Here is a 22589-nt window from a genome sequence, read left to right on the forward strand (position 1 = left end):
TAACAAAGACCTAGAAGAATTAAAGAACAAACACCTAGAAGAATTAAAGAACAAACAAAGAGAGATGAACAGTACAATAACTGAAATGAAAAATACACTAGAAGGAATCAACAGCAGAATAACTGAGGCAGAAGATCAGATAAGTGACCTGGAACAGAATGGTGGAATTCACTGCCATGGAACAGAATAAAGAAAAAAGAATGAAAAGAAATGAAGAAAGCCTAAGAGACCTCTGGGACAACATTAAACGCAACAACATTCACATTATAGGGGTCCCAGAAGAAGAGAGAGAGAAAGGACCCAAGAAAATATTTGAAGAGATTATAGTTGAAAACTTCCCTAACATGGGAAAGGAAATAGCCACCCAAGTCCAGGAAGCACAGAGAGTCCCAGGCAGGATAAACCCAAGGAGAAACACGCTGACACACATAGTAATCAAATTGATAAAAATTAAAGACAAAGAAAAATTATTGAAAGCAACAAGGGAAAAACAACAAATAACATACAAGGGAACTCCCATAAGGTTAACAGCTGATTTCTCAGCAGAAACTCTACAAGCCAGAAGAGAGTGGCACGATATATTTAAAGTGATGAAAGGAAAGAACTACAACAAAGATTACTCTACCCAGCAAGGATCTCATTCAGATTTGACAGAGAAATCAAAAGCTTTACAGACAAGCAAAAGCTAAGAGAATTCAGCACCACCAAACCAGCTCTACAACAAATGCTAAAGGAACTTCTCTAAGTGGGAAACACAAGAGAAGAAAAGGACCTACAAAAACAAACCCATAACAATTGAGAAAATAGTAATAGGAACATACATATCGATAATTACCTTAAACATGAATGGATTAAATGCTCCAACCAAAAGACACAGTCTCACTGAATGGATACAAAAACAAGACCCATATATATATGCTGCCTACAAGAGACCCACTTCAGACCTAGGGACACATACAGACTGAAAGTAAGGGGATGGAAAAGATATTCCATGCAAATGGAAATCAAAAGAAAGCTGGAGTAGCAATTCTCATATCAGACAAAATAGACTTTAAAATAAAGAATGTTACAAGAGACAAGGAAGGATACTACATAATGATCAAGGGATCAATCCAAAAAGAAGATATAACAGAGTTATAAATATATATACACCCAATATAGGAGCACCTCAACACATAAGGCAACCACTAACAGCTATAAAAGAGGAAATCGACAGTAACACAATAATAGTGGGGGCCTTTAACACCTCACTTACACCAATTGACAGGTCATCCAGGCAGAAAATTAATAAGGAAACACAAGCTTTAAATGACACAATAGAACAGATAGATTTAATTGATATTTATAGGACATTCCATCCAAAAACAGCAGATTACACTTCCTTCTCAAGTGCACACAGAACATTCTCCAGGATAGATCACATCTTGGCTCACAAATCAAGCCTCAGTAAATATAAGAAAACTGAAATCATATCAAGCATCTTTTCCGACCAAAATGCTATGCGATTAGAAATCAACTACAGGGAAAAAAATGTAAACAACACAAACACATGGAGGCTAAACAATAAGTTACTAAAGAACAAAGAGATCACTGAAGAAATCAAAGAGGAAATAAAAAAATACCTAGAGAGAAATGACAATGAAAACATGACAATCAAAAACCTATGGGATGCAGCAAAAGCAGTTCTAAGAGGGAAGTTTATAGCAATACAAGCCTACCTCAAGAAACAAGAAAAATCTCAAATAAACAATCTAACCTTACACTTAAAGGAACTAGAGAAAGAAGAACAAACAAAACCCAAAGTTAGTAGAAGGAAAGAAATCATAAAGATCAGAGCAGAAATAAATGAAATAGAAACAAAGAAAACAATAGCAAAGATCAATAAAACTAAAAGCTGGTTCTTTGAGAAGATAAACAAAACTGATAAACCTTTAGCCAGACTCACCAAGAGAAAGAGGGAGAGGACTCAAATCAATGAAATTAGAAATGAAAAATGAGACGTTACAACAGACACCACAGAAATACAAAGCAACATAAGAGACTACTACAAGCAACTCTATGTCAATAAAATGGACAACGTGGGGCTTCCGTGATGGCGCAGTGGTTGAGAGTCCGCCTGCCAATGCAGGGGACACGGGTTCATGTCCCGGTCCGGGAGGATCCCACATGCTGCGGAGCGGCTGGGCCCGTAAGCCATGGCCGCTGAGCCTGCACGTCCGGGGCCTGTGCTCCGCAACGGGAGAGGCCACAATGGTGAGGGGCCCACATACCGCAAAAAAGAAAAGAAAAAAAAAAAAGGACAACCTGAAAGAAATGGACAAATTCTTAGAAAGGTATAACCTTCCCAGACTGAATCAGGAAGAAATAGAAAATATGAACACACCAATCACAAGTAGTGAAATTGAAACTGTGATTAAAAATCTTCCAAAAAACAGAAGTCCAGGACCAGATGGCTTCACAGGTGAATTCTATCAAACATTTTGAGAAGAGCTAACACCAATCTTTCTCAAACTCTTCCAAAAAACTGCAGAGGAAGGAACACTCCCAAACTTATACTATGAGGCCACCATCACACTGATACCAAAACCAGACAAAGATGCTACAAAAAAAGAAAATTACAGACCAATATCACTGATGAATGTAGACGCAAACATCCTCAACAAAATACTAGCAAACAGAATCCAACAACACATTAAAAGGATCATACACCATGATCAAGTGGGATTTACCCCAGGGATGCAAGGATTCTTCAATATATGCAAATCAATCAATGTGATCCACCATATTAACAAATTGAAGAATAAAAACCATATGATCTTCTCAATAGATGCAGAAAAAGCTTTTGACAAAATTCAACACCCATTTATGATAAAAACTCTCCAGAACGTGGGCACAGAGGGAACCTACTTCAACATAATAAAGGCCATATATGACAAACCCACAGCAAACATCATTCTCAATGGTGAAAAACTGAAAGCATTTCCTCTAAGATCAGGAACAAGACAAGCATATCCACTCTCACCACTATTATTCAACATAGTTTTGGAAGTCCTAGCCATGGCAATCAGAGAAGAAAAAGATATAAAAGGAATATAAATTGGAAAAGAAGGAGTAAAACTGTCACTGTTTACAGATGACATGATACTATACAAAGAGAATCCTAAAGATGCCACCAGAAAACTACTAGAGCTAATCAATGAATTTGGTAAAGTTGCAGGATAGAAAATTAATGCACAGAAATCTCTTACATTCCTATACACTAATGATGAAAAATCTGAAAGAGAAATTAAGGGAACACTCCCATTTACTACTGCAACAAAAAGAATAAAATACCTAGGAATAAACCTACCTAAGGAGACAAAAGACCTGTATGCAGAAAACTATAAGACACTGATGAAAGAAACTAAAGATGATACAAACAGATGGAGAGATATACCATGTTCTTGAATTGGAAGAATCAATATTGTGAAAATGACTATACTACTCAAAGCAATCTACAGATTCAGTGCAATCCCTATCAAATTACCAATGGCATTTTTTACAGAACTAGAACAAAAAATCTTAAAATTTGTATGGAGACACAAAAGACCCCAAATAGCCAAAGCAGTCTTGAGGGAAAAAAACAGAGCTGGAGGAATCAGACTCCCTAACTTCAGACTATACTACAAAGCTACAGTAATCAGGACAATATGGTACTGGCACAAAAACAGAAATATAGATCAATGAAACAGGATAGAAAGCCCAGAGATAAACCCACACATCTATGGTCAACTAATCTATGACAAAGGAGGCAAGGATATACAGTGGAGAAAAGACAGTCTCTTCAATAAGTGGTGCTGGGAAAACTGGACAGCTACATGTAAAAGAATGAAATTAGAACACTCCCTAACACCATACACAAAAATAAACTCAAAATGGATTAGAGACCTAAATGTAAGACTGGACACTATAAAACTCTTAGAGGAAAACATAGGAAGAACACTCTTTGACATAAATTACAGCAAGATTTTTTTTTGACCCTCCTCCTAGGGTAATGGAAATAGAAACAAAAATAAGCAAATGGGACCTAATGAAACTTCTTTTGCACAACAAAGGAAACTATAAACAAGATGAAAAGACAACCCTCAGAATGGGAGAAAATATTTGCAAATGAATCAACGGACAAAGGATTAATCTCCAAAATATATAAACAGCTCATGCAGGTCAATATTAAAAAAACAAACAACCCAATCAAAAAATGGGCAGAAGACCTAAATGTCTTCCAAAGAAGTCATACAGATGGCCAAGAAGCACATGAAAAGCTGCTCAACATCACTAATTATTAGAAAAATGCAAATCAAAACTACCATGAGTTATCACCTCACACCAGTTAGAATGGGCATCATCAGAAAATCTACAAACAACAAATGCTGGAGAGGGTGTGGAGAAAAGGGAGCCCTCTTGCACTGTTGGTGGGAATGTAAATTGATACAGCCACTATGGAGAACAGTATGGAGGTTCCTTAAAAAACTAAAACTAGAATTACCATACGACCCAGCAACCCCACAACTGGGCATATATCCTGAGAAAATCATAATTCAAAAAGACACATGCACCCCAGTGTTCATTGCAGCACTATTTACAATAGCCAGGTCATGGAAACAACCTAAATGCCCATCGACAGACGAATGGATAAAGAAGAGTGGTACATATATACAATGGAATATTACTCAACCATAAAAAGGAACGAAATTGCATCATTTGTAGAGACATGGTTGGATCTAGAGACTGACATACAAAGTGAAGTAAGTCAGAAAGAGAAAAACAAATATCGTATAGTAACACATATATGTGGAACCTAGAAAAATGGTACAGATGAACCGGTTTGCAGGGCAGAAATAGACACAGATGTAGAGAACAAACGTATGGACACCAAGGGGGGATATTGGCGGGGGTGGTGGTGGTGGTGGTGGGATGAATTGGGAGAGTGGGATTGACATATATACACTAATATGTATAAAATAGATAACTAATAAGAACCTGCTGTATAAAAAAATAAATTTCAAAATTTCAAAGAAAAAAGACATAAATTATAATGATGAAGTTAGGTAGAAGTTATATGGTTTTAACAAAACTTTGATTTCTTCTTTTATACTGTTCCCATGGTAAAAACAGCAAAATTCCTACCTAGATGGTAACACATACCATTCGTTCAATTTTAAGATCCTCGATTGCTCTTGGGAACAAGTATACTGCTGTGGCATGAAGTGGAAGGTATAATTTGGAGCCAGATGAGAGAAAGAAGACTGCTTTCAGAGGTAATATATTCATGTAAACGTAAAAGTTATCAAAAAAGACTTAATAATCTTACCAAGTAATCTAAAGCTAAATTTCATAGACAAGTTCCTTATAGAACTACCACAAACTTTGTAGAACTCAAGCCTTCCATGGTAAAAGGTTTTAAAACTTCTTTTAAAACAAATGCAATGGGTTTAATCTGTTTTGGTTTTATTTTATTTATTTATTTTTAATGCTTTTTTTTAAACATCTTTATTGGAGTATAATTGCTTTACAGTGTTGTGTTAGTTTCTGCTTTATAACAAAGTAAATCAGCTATACATATACATATATCCGCATATCTCTTACCTCTTGTGTCTCCCTCCCTCCCACTCTCCCTATCCCACCCCTCTAGGTGGTCACAAAGCACCAAGCTGATCTCCCTGTGCTATGCAGCTGCTTCCCACTAGCTATCAGTTTTACATTTGGTAGTGTATATATGTACATGCCACTCTCTCACTTTGTCCCAGCTTACCCTTCCCCCTCCCCATGTCCTCAAAAAAACAAACAAACAAACAAATGCAATGGGGATAGCAAGCCACAAAGTGTAGTGCAATGTTACTTATTATTGTTTGCTTTATCACCCACGGTAACTTGTTTTGCATCTAGCAAAGACCCAGAAAAATGTAAGGATGAATACTTATCATAATTCATTCCCATGTGGACTTTTAGAATCCAGGAAGACAGCTTTCCTTTCTGTTTCAATAGTTAGACTGAAAGGAATCTGGAAAGTGCTGCACACAGGAGTGGCTCTCAGTCGAAACTGGGCTCATCTCCAGCTCTGCTTAAGAGAGTTCATTGCTGTCTACATGTGATATTGAAGGGAATGAGGAAAACAAACTTCCTTAATTAGTGTATGGTACCAATGACCTTACTTCACTATGGAAGAAATAAATTGCATTTCTTCCTCAGCATATTCTCAGTGAATATCTGAGATACAGGGAGATACGGTTACTTAGTCAGAAACGAGCATTTATTTATTTAAGAGAAATAAGAAATTCAAAGGAAAACTTTCAACTTAACAGAGGGAGAAAAAAACTTTATAAAAAGGGTCATGTCAGTAAACTTAAAGAAAGCAAAGTAAGTGAGGAAGAAACAACGAGATATAATAAGTAATAAAAATAAAAAGAAATGGATGAAAATAAATATATCAAGTACCACTAAAAATTTGAATGAGTTGCATTTCCCTTTCAAAAGACAAACTTTCAGATTGGGCTCAAAAACACCCAAAATTAAACTATGTATAAGAAATTCACTTCAAATAAAGGGACAAGGAGGTTTGAAAATAAATGGCTGGGCAAATCCAAAAGCATGAATGGCAATATTAATAACAAATTCAAGGCCAAAAGCATTAAGTAGGAACAAGAGGATGGAATGATCAAAGGCACTATGGCAGAGATTGCTAGATGCCTATGTCCATTCCTTGTCACCCTTGCTAACAAAACCTCATTTTAATTTGTTACAGCAATCTGTCTTGATACAAATTATTTTTCCCATCCTCTTTTACAATTGAGCGTGGGCAATAAGTTGTAAGCAGAGGTTAATGGGTGGGGCCTGTTGAAGTCTAACTCAGCTGGAAGCTATTCCTTTCTGCCTTCTTCTTTTTCCTCCTTCTTGACTGGAATATGTACGTAATGGCTGGAGCTTCAGGAACCATCTTGCAACGATGACTTGGAGACGAGCACCACTTACTAAAGGTGGCAGAGCAGAAAGACACACAGAGCTTGCATTCCAGATGACCACGAAGCCCTGCTACCAGCCCTGGACTTCTTTTTACCATCAGGTATCTTACATGTTTGAGAAAAACACATTTCTATTTATGTAAGCCACTATTATTTGGGTATCATTTTATATGCAGCCAGCTCAATTTCCTGCAGTACAGATATAAACATGAAAAAAATATAATAGTTTCGGCTATGAAGAACTAAAAAAAGTACAAAATTAAAAAAAAATCAAAACTGCTAGAAAGACAAGCATTATTTGATGAGATGACAACCATAGCAGTAGATACCTCTTTCAAAATTTGATATAATATGAAGTCAAAAACAAGTGAGAATGTAGAAGACTATAACCTATAAGTTTATCATACATGCATGTATATATGAGTATATGTGTGTGGTTGGTATACAGTAAAAAACTATAAATTTTTACCTTACAAAAAGAGAATATGCAATCTTTTCATATGTGTATGGAACGCTTACAAAATCAATCATGTATTTGGCCATAAAAGGTGAAACCATATTGTGGTTTGGGTGCAGAAGATGTTGGAACCAGACAGTCTGTCCTACAGCTTGCCGGCAGAGTGACCTTGGGCAAGATACTTAACCTTGCTGGGCTTTCTGTCTTTATCTATAGAGTAAGACTCTTAATAGCTAGAAATGTTATCTTCTATAATTATTATCCCTCCTGGCCTAGCATTTTCCAGGTTGATGTCCATTTACCTACATAAAGCTGCTAGTGTTGTTTATAACCAACTCTTGGTAGGGGTGCCAGGCCATCAGATGGCTGTCATTGGTCACAGTTTCCACTGGGAGGGTCAGGGCAGGATAGAAGGTTAACATTTCTCCATTTGGCCTCAACTGAACAGTGAGCACAATGCTGTCTAGCACAGAATTCAAGAGCACCAAAAGAATGTTAAATGGATGAATTGTTACTTGCAGGAAAAGAAACAGGCACCATGTTTCCAATTATTCTTCATTTCAGACAACAACTAGCTGTTTCCATTGGCTGGCACAGTAGCTGAATGGGGAACACTATTGAGTAAACTCTACTGAAAAAGGATGAATGTGGTCCAGTGAATTTTTTTGACACAGTCCCAGCTTTATTTTTGCCTATTACTGGCAAGCTAATATGGAGGACATTAGGAAACAATCGACAAAAACTTCGTAAATAAAGCTTAAAAGACAAGAATTATCTATGGCCCCCAATACATAAACTTTTTGTACCAACAAGGATCATTTGTAACATAAGGCAGAATCTCTAAATTTAGCTACTAGATACAAAAAGAAAAAACACATATCAATCTTTTTTTTAAACCCACCAAATAAAACATTTTTTAATCACAAAAGCAAAATATTGAAGTATTTATAATATTTTAAAATTGATCAAGAAATATAGTATTTTCATGAGCAAGTATAGTAATATATGAAAATAAGAACACTATTATAAATACAACAGAGAAAATACTATTAATTGTATATTATAATAATTATTTCATAGAAGTAAATATAAACATATAGGCTATGTTATAAATGATAAGTGTTGAATATGTTTATATATTTTTAATAAAATTAAATTTAATGAAAAATATTATATAAATAAGAAACTTCAAAGTTTTATCCCCGAACTTAGAGGGAAAGCAAAAATGAACTGAAGATAGTAAGTTTATTTCAGGTCTCAAACCACTGATAAACTGATGTCAACGGGGAATGAATGGGGCATTTGTTCCTTTGCTTTTGGGGACCTGTAATACCATCATCAGAGTGGTGTTTATGTTTTTGCATATTTTCCATGTTTCCTCTCAAATATGTTGATGTATAAATAGATAAACTGAGGGTGGTTAATTTTTTGGTCCAAAGTATTTCCTAACTCTCTGGCTGGTGCTAATTTCTCTCAGCATTATCTAGTGTATCAGTTCTTCACCAATCCCCATTCCTTCTTCTCTTTAACAAAGGTTTTGTGTGATTACAAAATCAGCTCCCATTTTTCTGCTTAGAATGACCTTCTCGCCAACTCTCGCACTCATAAATATCCTTTCTCCGCCTCTGCTTAAGCTGTTGTCATTCACAGAAGCTCCATCTTCTTTCCATGTGTAAGAGAACATCAAACTCAGGAAGCAATTTCTTCCACCTATGGGGTTTCAGACTTACTCAGATACAATTCAAACAGTGCATTGCTTCCCAGATGAAGATACATATAGGGTGCCCATCTATCAGGGCGGAAGACAGATTGGGGAGGAGAGACAGAGAGAAATCGAAACAGAGAGGAGAGAGGCAGAGAACAGACTTCCTCTGTCTGAATTGTACTAGAGGCTGAGATTCTGTACTCCTTCTGTAACCCTGTTGATTAGCACAATTCTATCAGGACTACATGAATTTTTAAAAATTCAACTTGGCAGATAGTAGTACATATTTACCGGATTAAATTGATAAAATCAATGTTAAGAACTACATCAAAATGATGGGAAGATTTTTTTTCTAGTCTAGAAGATATTTTGTAAGGATTTTTTTTTAATTCCAAAAATTGTCTTCCTAAAATTTATATGAGTCTATCTAATCATGAAAGGCACGGGATCATCTTGCATTTCTGCCTGCTCCCAACACACAGAGGTCAGATACCTTGTGCTGCCCTCATCCTCATGATGGGAAGAGATGCCACAAAATAATTTTAAAGGATAAAGAAGGATTAAGAAAAAACAGAGAAGAGGTTCTGACGAAAATGCAACCAACATATGAAATCAGGAATCTTTCTTTCCACGGAATTTATAAAGCTTCTTTGGACCATTCTTGTCCCCTGGTACTTGTGTTCCCTTCACCAGACAGGGAAACTCAAATTTGCCTATTAAGAATGCCATCTGCGGGCTTCCCTGGTGGCGCAGTGGTTAAGAATCTGCCTGCCAATGCAAGGGACACGGGTTCGAGCCCTGGCCCAGGAAGATCCCACATGCCACGGAGCAACTAAGCCCGTGCGCCACAACTACTGAGCCTGAGCTCTAGAGCCTGCAAGCCACAACTACTGAGCCTATGTGCCACAACTACTGAAGCCTGCACGCCTAGAGCCTGTGCTCCGCAACAAGAGAAGGCAGGACAGTGAGAAGCCCACGCACCGCAACGAAGAGTAGCCCCCACTAACCGCAACTAGAGAAAGCCCGCGCACAGCAACGAAGACCCAACACAGCCAAAAATTAATAAATAAATAAAGTTATTAAAAAAAAAAGAATGCCATCTGCCTCTCTAAACAAGGACAGACTGAGTGGGGTGGAGATGGTGAGGGGAAAGATGAGGGATTAAAAGTCTATAAAGTTTGAAGAAGGAGGAAAGTGAAAATTGAAAAAACTAAATTTAATTGTCAGTTTCTTCTTCAAACATCACTTCTGGTTACAAGATAATTTGCAGTAGATTAAGACCATGTTTTTACAAACCTAACTCACATCATCATTCTAGTCTCTGATATATCTCTCTTCCATTTATTGGTCAATAAAGAAATTCATCTCACCCAGAATCCAATCATTTAAAATAAGTCACAATGCATGACTCAAGATTCAACTAGCAGCAGTATTTTCCCTCATATTAGATTTAATGTTTCCTTAAAGATTGGCTTGTAGGTTAGTTTATTCTCCACTCCCAGGTAGCTATAGATTTTTGTTACACTGTGTCTGTTGTATAAATACGTTCGTGTGTGTGTGAGTGTGTGTATGAATAAAATATAATGTGTACATATATAGTGTTTGAATAGTATTATAATTATAAACACATGTTTACAGAAAATATTGATTTCTCCAATTCACCCAAGGAAAGGACAAACTAAATAAAACAAATGCCATATTATAGAATACATCTGACTTTCTTTTTTTTTTTTTTTTTTTTTTTTGCGGTATGCGGGCCTCTCACTGTTGTGGCCTCTCCCGCTGCGGAGCACAGGCTCCGGACGCGCAGGCTCAGCGGCCATGGCTCACGGGCCTAGCCGCTCCGCGGCATGTGGGATCTTCCCGGATCGGGGCACGAACCCGTGTCCCCTGCATCGGCAGGCGTACTCTCAACCACTGCGCCACCAGGGAAGCCCCTGACTTTCATTTTTAAAATCAAGTAATTTTTACTCAAATTTTACAAATCTGACTCAGTCATTTCTCATATGCTAGGGATCGAAATCTCCCTCATACATTTGAATTATTCATCATAGATGTCAAACATTACACAAAGATTTATGGTGAAATTAATACTGTGGATCAAGTATAAGTGGCTGCTCCCCAGTTGCATTTGACAGCATTTCTATCTTTCAATGGTTCCTGAAAAGTCTAACAACAGGTTTGCGGAAGTCAGAGCCTTTCTCGCTACAGTTACTGTAGGAGACATTTTCATGGCCATTCATGGTGTGCAAGATAGGCAGACTTGAATTCATACTATCTAACTTTCTGTCATCAATTATGCTTACTGTTAAATTAATCCTTGTACAGCTATATTAATCAACCCCAAACCAAATCCTTCAAAGGTTCTTCATTGCTTCTGGTCAAAGGTGAAAGGCTCATACTCCTAGGTCTTGCATTCATAGCCTTTCTCCACTTGCCTACTCACCGTTCGCCAAATGTACCCTGTACCTTTCCACCTTCAGGCATTAACTCAAGCTGTTCTTCTCATCCGGAATATCTTCTTCCTTTTGCTCTACAAACCCAAGACTACTCATTTGCTTTGTAAATTTTGTGCATTTTAATTAAACAAAATAATGCATGGCAACATTCTTTTTAGGAAAATATTCAAACAATATAGAAGTATATGTACAGCAAAAACTGAAAGTCCCTATGAATTCTAGCCCTCCCTTCGCCTCCCCCATCACCTGCTGACTGCACTCCCACCTCCCAATTTGCTGGTATCTTTCCAACAATTTCTCTCTGCATTTAATACACATATAGTTTTTGTTTATTTCATTTTTGGGTAAGTGCAGTTAAACTACATACTCTGGTGGCTAGCTTCCTCCTCTTCAAGAGCTATATTAAGTTTCCTCTCTCCCCTGGAGCCCCCCTCACTGCTTTAGCATCCTCCCCCATCCCTCATTACCCTGTTTTGAACTTTTAACTCTTGGTATCCATGGCACTCTTCTGATACGTCTCTTTATGACACTGGGTTTTTAAACTATATTTATTAAATGTAAGTCTTATCACTGGAATGTAAAGTCTTTGAGGGAAGGAACTTACCTTCATCTTTTGTGGTGTTTAGAACTGTATTATGTAGGTATTCAAAACTATTTTCTTGAGGTAAGTGAACTTTAGGTTCCCCATTTCCTGACCTAAGGTGGGAAAGCTCTGCTTAAGTGGAGAGAAAAATAAAAATTTAGAGTTTAGAGTTTAGAGTTTTAGAGTTTAGAGTTTTCATGGTCTCTCCTAAGAATTCTCCCAATCTGTTCTACATGATGAGTTGGCAGGTTTCTACAAATCAACTGAGAAGCCCAGGAACTTTGTGAGAAGTCAGAGACCCCGGGCAAAATATTTCTTCTCTGATCTTGCAGACCAAGGACAGCTCCACCAGTAAAAAAACCTCAGAGATGAAAACATTCTTATAGTGAAGGGGCATTTTCAGCACAGGCTGATGGGGGAAAGAGTTGTAAGGGAAGCACAGACTATCCAAGGAAAACACACTCTCTCAGACTTTTAGATCTAAAATTTCAACTCTCGCTGAACCACTTCTCCAATGGAATTAATCACTGGCATAACAGCCACAGCAATTCAAAACAAGCCTTTCACTCTTCCTTTTAACGTAAAAGCTGTAACGTCACACTTGACATTCCTTTTAAAAATGTTATTCTCTCAGATCACAGAGAAGGCAAAATAACCAGTAAAACAGATTTTCTCTTTTATTTTCAAATACTGTTTCTTCAACAAGTTACTTAATACTTCTATGCCTCAGTTTCTTTATCTATAAAATGGATATAGTGCCTACTTTATTGGATACTGAACATTAAAATGAGATAATCAAGTGCAGTATGCAGCAAAGTCTGGCTCATAGTAAGTCCTCAAAAATATTAGCAATGATGAGGATGATGATGTTATGGCTTCTCACATCTATGTCAGGAGCTGAAAGGGTTTTCTACAAGGGACTTCAGCCAAAGAAGGCAGACAAGGGAGAACACTGCTGAGATATTATTATAATGGTGAACATTATGAGTGACATTTCTTGGAAAATTCTATTCAGTTCCTTCAATCTCATTACAACAAATTTGCTTAGAATCTTTATTAAACTGACTGTTGCTTGAAATAAATGGGTTATTAAATGGAAAATCTCTTTTTGTTAAAGTTTCCTCTGAAATAGTATTAGTCATAACTGGATTTTATATTCCTTTTGACATCTTACATGTCTTCTATTAATAGTCTCAATTCTTTAGTCCAAATAACCAATTGAAAACATCTAACTTAATATTTAATAACCAAAGATTTTATTTTATCAAAAAAAGTTGCTAGTGGTCCCAAAAGAGAGCTTCTAAATCCTCCAATGGAGGCCATTAATCAAATCACATAAAATTATTTTGGTTAATATGTAAATGCTTAGAATACTGCAGATATCCAAAATACTTCAAATTGATAATTTTAGGGTCTCTAATAGTTATTGAGACACTGTGGACATACACAGAGAAAATCTAAAGCAATGAGCTGGTTAATTTAGACATAAAGATTCTCAAAGTCAATTAATTGAGAGTTTCAGTTTGAATTACTCAACTATTCAATTGCTTACTTCACCTGGCAATGTGTATATAATAAATTAACTTAGGCTATCTTAATAATTAATGTGTGTTCATTGATGTACAGGCTAAGGGCATAAGATTGAGGTCAGAAAGATGAGGGTTTAAATTTCAACTTGGTAACCTCCTAGATCAGTGAACTTGGGCAAATTGTTTAACCTAAGCCTCAGTTTTTTCATCCCTAAAATATGAGAAACATTTATTTTGCTGATTTATAAGGATAAAATGAGGAAATACATATGAGGAATAAAATGAGGAAAGAGCTTAACTGACACTTACTAGGTTGACATGGTATTATTTCTTTTTTCTTTTTTTAACCACTTCAGTTTCTAAACTGTGATAATGAACAAGTAAATACATAATATATCAGATGGTGATAAACTCTGTATAGAAGAGCAAAATAGGAACCCTAAAGGTCTACCGATGGGGGAAGTGGTAGTTAAAGAAAGAAAAAATCGAAGGAGACATAGATCAGGTGACTTAGCCTCACTCCATGCATATAAACATCAAGAAGCAAAGGGCAAGTTATGTTCTTTCCGCCTTTGTTGTTTCATGACTGTGATCGTCATAACCAGGAGATACAGGCTAAAATTATGCAGGCAAGTGGAGAAGAGGAAGAAGTCGGGAGTGAGGAGGTGGGGGAGCTGAGAAGCTCAGACTTCCCGTTGATACCCGACAATGCAGTCGAGAGGATGAGTTGACTTGTACCAGCTCAGTTTCTTTTGATCATTAAAAAAATGATTATTTAAAAAATAACATAACCACATTACAGAAAGGATATAGTCTAAATACAGAAAATCTGAGATTTAGAAAAAAAAATAAGCCTATAATCCCATTAGCCTAATGTATTTGATATCAGCACTTGCGTTCATTTCCTCCTAGTCTTTTTTCATAAGCATATTTTTAATACATCTTTTTTGGAGTATAATTGCTTCACATTGCTGTGTTAGTTTCTGTTGTACAACAAAGTGAATCAGCCATATACATACATATATCCCCATATCCCCTTCCTCTTGAGCCTCCCTCCCACCCTCCCTATCCCACCCCTCTAGGTGGTCGCAAAGCACCGAGCTGATCTCCCTGTGCTATGCTGTTGCTTCCCACTAGCTATCTATTTTACATTTGGTAGTATATGGTACTGATGAACCGAGCGGTAGGGCAGGAATAAAAACAAAGACATAGAGAATGGATTTGAGGGCACGGGGTGAGGTGGGGGAGGGGAAGCTGGGGCCAAGTGAGAGTAGCATTGACATACATACACTACCAAATGTAAAACTGTATGCATATTTAAAGAGAACTGATCATACTGTATACAATTGTGGATCCTGTTCCTTTAAATATAACATTGTTTCATAAGCATTTTCCTTGTTGCTAACCAGCTTTTTATAACTATCTTTTTAACAGTGAATAATATATCATTTAGTAAATGAACAGTAATTTACTTAATTTAACTATCTCCTTATATTGTTAGATGTTTAGAATCTTTCCAGTTTCTTGATACTATAAATATTGTATCCATATACATTTTCCTGCCTATTTTCTTTTCCATATATTATCTCCTTAGAATTGATTTTCAGAATTTCCAAAACGTAAAATGTTCCAGGACATCACCATTTTTTGACTCTTTATATTTACTGCCAAATCGCTTTTCAAAGGGATTATATCAATATGCAGTCCTAAAAATAGTGGGTGAGAGTACCAAACCTCACTGCACCCTTGAAAACATTGGATTGTTTCATTATTAGTTTGTTTTTACTGCTTCAGTTTCCAGGCTATGATAATAAACTAGTAAATACATAGAATGTCAGGTAGTGATAAGAGGGTTGGAGAACAGCAAAGTGGTGAGAGGGAAAGTGCCAAGGAGGGGAGAAGAGTTGGTGGGAACACAACCCTATTTTTTAGGGTTTTCTATAGGATGATCAGGAAAGGCCTTTATATAGGGTGATCAGGATTTTATATAGGATGATCAGGAAAGGCCTTGGGGGTTCCTACTTTACTCTTCTACACAGGTATTTGAGTAAAAGCTGAAGAAGGTGAGGGAGTAAGGTATGAGAATGGTCTGAGGAAAGAGGGTTTCAGGCAGAGAAAACACCATGAAAGGCCCTAAGGAGAATTCACGCTGGGTAGTCTTGGAGGGACAGCAAGAGGGCTAGTGTGGCTCCTGTGTATTGAGAAGAGGGGGGTGGGGAAGGAGATGAGATCAAAGGGAAAGTGGGCAGCCAGGACGTGTACAGCTTTATCAGACATTGTGAGGATTTTTCTTTTATTTTGAGTAGGATGGGAAGGCATTGAAGGGTTTTGGAAAGAGGTGAGTCAGGAATTGATTTGTGTTTTGTATGATTAGCTGATTTGTTCGGAATGGATTAAATATGCTCAAAACCAAACAACATCTTTCCTAGCAAACCTCCTACATTCTCAGCATCTCCATCAATGCTCTCACCCATCAGTGCTCAAAACCGCAGTCATCTTTCGCATCTCAAAACCAATCATGACCAACCCCTGTCAATTCTGCCTCCAAAATGTCTCTTGCACCTGCCTTCTCTATCCATTCCCATTACCTGAACCCCACCATGACAGTTTCTAACTCATCCCCCAGCCTTCTATTCTTCTGCTCACCACTTGTACTACCCATGCTATCAGAGCAATCATCCTAGCAAAGCTGATCATTCATTGGTCTACTCTTTATCTTTCTGCTCCCACCTCCTGCCCAAATAAAGTCCAGATCCTTCAGAATGGAATTCGAGCCCTACCACAACCTGATTCTAATCTAGTGGTCAAAGATTATCTCCCGTTATTATTCAGAATTAACTGTGCCTTCCCGTCTGACAAGTTTCCTGAACCAGCTCGGCACTTTCTTACCTACACCTTTGCTTACATTGTCTCCCCTTCCCTGCACCTTCTGTTTAAAGCACCCTTCCCTTCCAGTCCCCATCCAGAAATCCTAGCCATACTTCCAGGACCACCCCAGTCATCACCTTCTTCATCCCCAAACTCCTTGGCTAGAATTATGCTTATTTCCTCTGTGCTCCCATAAATTCTACTCCATTATCCACACATTCAGTATCATATAATACCACAGTTTTGTGAATATGCTTTCTTTCCTACTAGATGGTAAGTTCCATGTCTTGTTTATCCTTGTAACTCCTACAGCACTTATTACAATGCCTTGACCTTAGTAGGTGTCCATTAAATGTTGTGGAACTTAAATACCTAAAAGCCTTGTTGTTGAAACAGAACTAGAATTCAGGTCATCTGATTCCCAGCTCCATATTCCTTTCCCAATACCATTCTATCTTTCAGACTTCTCTATGGTTCATTGTCATCCCATCTGAAGTACATTTGAAACCGCTAAGGAATTTTAAGGAAGGATGACTAAACAGAAAACAAATGCTGAAATTTATTTTCCATGTAGCTATTTAAGCCAAAGTGAATCTAATTTAGAGGCACTAAAATTTTGACTCTGAATTAAAAAACAAAACAAACCATGGTGCATACAGATCTAGAGACTTTTTTTAGCTTCTTAGGGTTTGATTTTTGAGCTGTGCTTAATATTTTAGGAGTCAAGTTGCCATGTTTCTTGGTATGCTATAAATTTGTAGTCTTGGAACAAAAGAAAAAAGTGTGTGTGATTTTGCTTAATGGATGACAGCAACATTTCTAGCCCCTAAAAATATGAGAGGGTTTAAATATTTGGGACGAGACCCTGAGACGAAGCATAATTCCTAACTATCCCAATCCTTCCCTTGCCTTCCCATCTTGAAAAAGTATTTAAGGAACTAGTGTTCTAAACTGGGCTTCCCCTTTGGTATTTGAAATGAAATAAGTGAATTATACTCATGATACATGTTATACACAAGTATATGTAAAATGAGAGTAAAATTAAGTTATAGTATTCACTATAGCAATAGCTAGTATTAATATGCACACATGGAAATTATTTTTGAGTAATGAACACTGATGTCTTAAGAAAAGGAAGATTTGACTGAGTTAAAACACATATGTTAGAGAATGGTTTAAGGTGGGGGTGAGGGGAAGGAAATGGAGTGACTCTTTCTCTCCTAAACTAAGAAGGTGTTTTGCCACCTTCTCGTCATTGTAACTTAGAAGGCGGTAGCATTGCTATGAAGAATGTCCCATTGAGGTTTTCACAAATTCAAATGAAATGGGATAAAATTAAAGCCTTACACTTTACAGGAAAAAAAGGATGAAACTGAAGCACTAATTCATCTCCCTCTACTCCGTCTCACTCGGAGCCTTACAGCAGTGACTGACCTGTGAATCTGACATGAATTGTAATATAGGATCATAGAAATGAAAGTAACCTCTGAAGTAGTTTCATCTACCTTCTATCCTTGGCAAGTAAGCCCCAAACTGTTACAAACAAAGAACTAGTATTTCAGAAACTTTCCCATAGGCAATTTTCCCCAGCTACAACCTGAATTCTACCTTACAGAATGGCACGGACAATTTTTCTTGTGCTCCACAATGGAGACGTGAAAACAGCTTTTTGCCATAGCTAATGATCATGACCATTTCTGTATCACATGGGTTATATTTCTGGACTCCGGGGAGACAGCACAGAATAATGGGTAAGAATTCAGGCTTAGAGGCAGATTAGTGCTTAAGCTACAGCTGTATCACAGGCAATTTACTTAAGTTCTCTAAGCCTCCATTTCCTCACCCATAATGTGGGGATGATAATACAGTCCAGCTGATCAAATCACTATGAAGAACAGTCTAGAACAAGTGGTATCCAATAGAAATAAAGCACAAGCTGCAAATGTGAGTCGTATATGTAATTTTAAATTTCCTAGGAGCCCCGTTAAGAAAGGTAAAAGGAAACAGGTGAAATTGATTTTAGTAATGCACTTTACTCAACGCATCCAAAATATCATCTCAACATGGAAAAAATATCAGTGAGGGGCTTCCCTGGTGGCGCAGTGGTTGACAGTCCGCCTGCCGATGCAGGGGACGCAGGTTCGTGCCCCGGTCCGGGAAGATCCCACATGCCGCGGAGCGGCTGGGCCCGTGAGCCATGGCCGCTGACCATGCGCGTCCGGAGCTTGTGCTCCACAACGGGAAAGGCCACAGCAGTGAGAAGCCCGCGTACCACAAAAAAAAAAAAAAAAAAAAAAAAAAAATTAGTGAGATATTTTATATTCCGTTTTTTGTACTAAGTCATCAAAATCCAATGTGTGTGTGTGTTTTTTTAATTTATTTATTTTTGGCTGTGATGGGTCTTCATTGCGGTGCCTGGACTTCTCATTGTGGTGGCTTCTCCTGTTGCATAGCACGGGATCTAGGCATGCGGGCTCAGTAGCTGTGGCACGTGGGCTCGGTAGTTGTGGTGCATGGGCTTAGTTGCTCCGTGGCATGTGGGATCTTCCCGGACCTGGGCTCGAACCCGTGTTCCCTGCATTGGCAGGCATATTCTTAACCACTGCGCCACCAGAGAAGCCCACCAATGTGTATTTCACATGTACGGTTTGACTCAACTCAAACTAATCATATTTTAAGCCCTTAATAGCCACCTGTGGCCAGTGGCTACCACGGTGGAAAGTTCGGGTCTAGAAAAAAGCTGTAAAGCACTTAGCATTATGCTAGGAATGTAGTGAATGCTAAAGTGTTGGGGCTTCCTTTATTATCCTTAATGTTCTTAGAGAACTTTGTAATCTTCCCAAAGCCTTCATTTCTCCAGGAGAGACTGGACCTGGCTATGATGCTCTTAGGAGTACCTGGATGGACTAGGTTACTCAAGCTGAGCCTTTCAGTTACTTCAAAGACCACTTCCTCATGGCCACCCCCAACTATTGTCAGGAGAGGGCCACAAAAAGTGGGATCTATATGGAGAATATATCCACTGAGTGCCAATGACCTTTAGATACTGACACATTAAACCCCAAGAAATAGGCACCATCACTAATCTGCCACCTTCTCATATAAATGGGACAGGATAGGACATTTGCTAAAGCAACCACTTGCTCCTATAATTTTCCCCTTATAAGGAGGTGCTATGCAATACACTGTGCTCAAAAGTTGGTTTGATAAATTAAACCTACAGTTGGAATATGACCCATCAATTCCACTGGTATACCCAAGAGAATTGCAAACACGTTGACACAAAACTTGTAAACAAATGTACACAGCAGCATTATTCATAACAGCCAAGAAGTGGAAACAACCCAAATGTCCATCAACTGATGAATGGATAAACAAAATGTGATAAATCCATACAATGGAATATTATTTGGTAATAAAAAGGAATGAGGTACTAATTCAAGCTACAGCATGGTTGAACCATGAAAACATGATGCTCAGTGAAAGCCAGACACAAAAAGCCACATACTGCATGATTCTATTTACATGAAACACCCACAATGGGCAAATCCATAGAGACAGAAAATAGATGAGTGGTTTCCAGGGGCTGTGGGGAGGGGTGAATTGAGAGTGACTGCTAACAGGTATGGAGTTTCTTTTGGGATGCTGGAAATATCCTGGAATTGGATAATGGCAATGGTTGTACAGCACTGTGAACATACTAAAAACCACTGAATTGTTAAAAAAAGAAAGTTGATTTGTTGTCCTAGGGAAGCATGGTCAGATACACAAGTACTGCCAAATCCCCAGAATACAGAAGTATTTGTAAGACTTTAGAAATAGAAGAGATCACCTGTGCCCAAAGTATTATTTGATAGGATATCATCTTTAACTACAGCACACGTAATATCGTCTTTTCTCTCCTTCCTCTTAAATTAAAATTGTTTTACATTTTAACACTAAGCATATTAACTACTAAGAGAGCACAAACCTCAAGGACACACACACATGTACATATAAATGCATGTACATATGTCAGAATTTTCTGAAAGAATGTACCTGTCACTCTTCTGTTCAAGGCTCTCCCATCACCCCCATCTCACCCTCAGGATGGCCCCACACGTCTCCAGTGCCACCTGCCTACCGTGTGGCAGGAGAGTGCAGCAGTTAAGACATGAGCCAGCCTGTGTAAAAGTCCAGGTCTCACTACTCACTACCTTTATGACCTGGGCAACTTTCCTAACTCTTCTGTGGCTCAGTTCCCCTTTACAGTGAGGATGATAAGAGTGCCTGGGCTTGTGGCGAGGATTAACAGAATTAACATATATAAAGTGCTCAGGAGAATGCCTGACCTGTGGTAGATACTTTATAAGTGTTTTATAAATAAAAGTAAATAAATATTTAAAACCCGGTCCTGACAGCATGCCAACCTTGCTATAGAGCGTGCTTTCCCTCTGTCTGGAATATTCCTCATGATAGCTCCTTCCCTCTTTCCTTGTGCAAATATCACTCTATCCCTCTCCCTTGCTTGTTTCTGTTTGCAGCATTTATCACTTTCTAATATTCTATATGATAATTTGCTTTTGTGTCTTCTTTGTGGCCCATCAACTCCTACTAGAAGGCAGGGATCTTACCTGTCTGTTTGCTACTCGGCCCTAAGCATCCAGGACAGTGTCTGCTGCAGAGAAGGCACTCCACCATGTTTTCTGAATGAATGAATGGACAGTGGTTACTTCTGGGCGGTGGCACTGGGGACGGGGACAGGAATGAGATATACTTTTCACTGAACATAAGCAAAAGGGTGCTTATGTTGTTGTCATAACAATGAAAAGTGTAAAATAAAATACTGAAAAATAAAGAGTACGTGGACCTGAGGAGAAGCTGGTAGCATAAAACAGGAAGACTTCAGGTATCTGTGATCTGTGTAAGGATGCTCCTGCAAGGCACCTTTAGACCTTACCCCTGAGTAAAAAGTGGAATGACACCTCAGAACTGGCGTTCAGCCCTAGGCTTGAAGCACAGCATGCGCACAGGTTAGGAAGAAGTCTTAATAAGATGTTCCGTATTGCGTAATATGTACCCTGTACCTATGGGTACAGTGAGAAAACTTTCCATGGCAAAAGGCCTGTTTCCAGGCACAGTAAACAGAGAATTCGTTAAAGGTTGTTTGCCCTCTTCCCCCGCTGCAGCCTGGACAGGCAGGTGGCCATGGTGCGTGGGACTCCTCGGGCAGCGACGGCCTGTCTCCACGGCCTGGGAATAGTGGTCTTCTCCACTCCCTAACAGACCCTCTGGAAACCTGATAAGGATTACAGGATCCCATAGAAGAGCACTGGACTTCAAATGAACTGTTCTGTAAACTTATCCCAACTAGCTGGAGGTAAAACTCTGTCTTCAAGGGTCTCCCACCTCTCTTTTCCATATCTCCTTTTCCTTCCCTGAGCTTTACTACCTCTGCTCTCTCCTGTCAGGAGAAAAACAACCAATGAGTCACTAGCCCCTTGAATAATGTATTACCCCTTCTGTAGGATTTTACATTTAAAAAGTGGTCAATAGGAAAGAAATTATGATGATAATGTTAATAATGATATTAATAATATTGATGATGGCAATGATAGCTGATGATAGCAGATATTGCTTATTGAATATTTACTGTGAGCCAGGTATTCTACTAAAAAGTGGATACAGTTTATCTTATTTAATCCTCCAATAATCCAGTGAGGTAGATATTGTCATACCGACATTATAGATGAGGAATGAAAAGTCACATAGTTATCAAGTGGCAGACAAGGGGTTTAGGAGAACTGTCTCTAAAAATTTTTGCCCTAAGGAATTCCATCATGTTATTCAAACACATGGATTTCTAAGGTGGAAACTTTGACCCTATAAGGAGAGAGCTGGGGAGAGTCAGACAATCACAGCACCCCTTAGTAGCAATGAAATTGACCACTGAGGCTTGAAACTGCAAACAATCCGCTGTGTCTGTGACGGCTCGGGTTCAAATCCTGACC

The 22589-nt window shown here is 38.2% G+C and overlaps 1 protein-coding gene across 4 annotated transcripts in view; it reads right to left on the reverse strand.

The window, feature by feature from the left end:
* The window catches only part of MKLN1 (muskelin 1), a 360180-nt gene that overhangs the window by 298390 nt on the left and 39201 nt on the right, over window positions 1-22589 (reverse strand). For all 4 annotated transcript variants that reach the window (XM_060156656.1, XM_060156654.1, XM_060156651.1 and 1 more), the window contains one exon: window positions 21213-21284. The gene's annotated coding sequence lies outside the window, so the exon portion shown is untranslated. The remainder of the gene's footprint in view (window positions 1-21212; window positions 21285-22589) is intronic.

Source organism: Lagenorhynchus albirostris, chromosome 8 (genome assembly GCF_949774975.1).
Source record: "Lagenorhynchus albirostris chromosome 8, mLagAlb1.1, whole genome shotgun sequence".
Classification (NCBI taxonomy): domain Eukaryota; kingdom Metazoa; phylum Chordata; class Mammalia; order Artiodactyla; family Delphinidae; genus Lagenorhynchus; species Lagenorhynchus albirostris.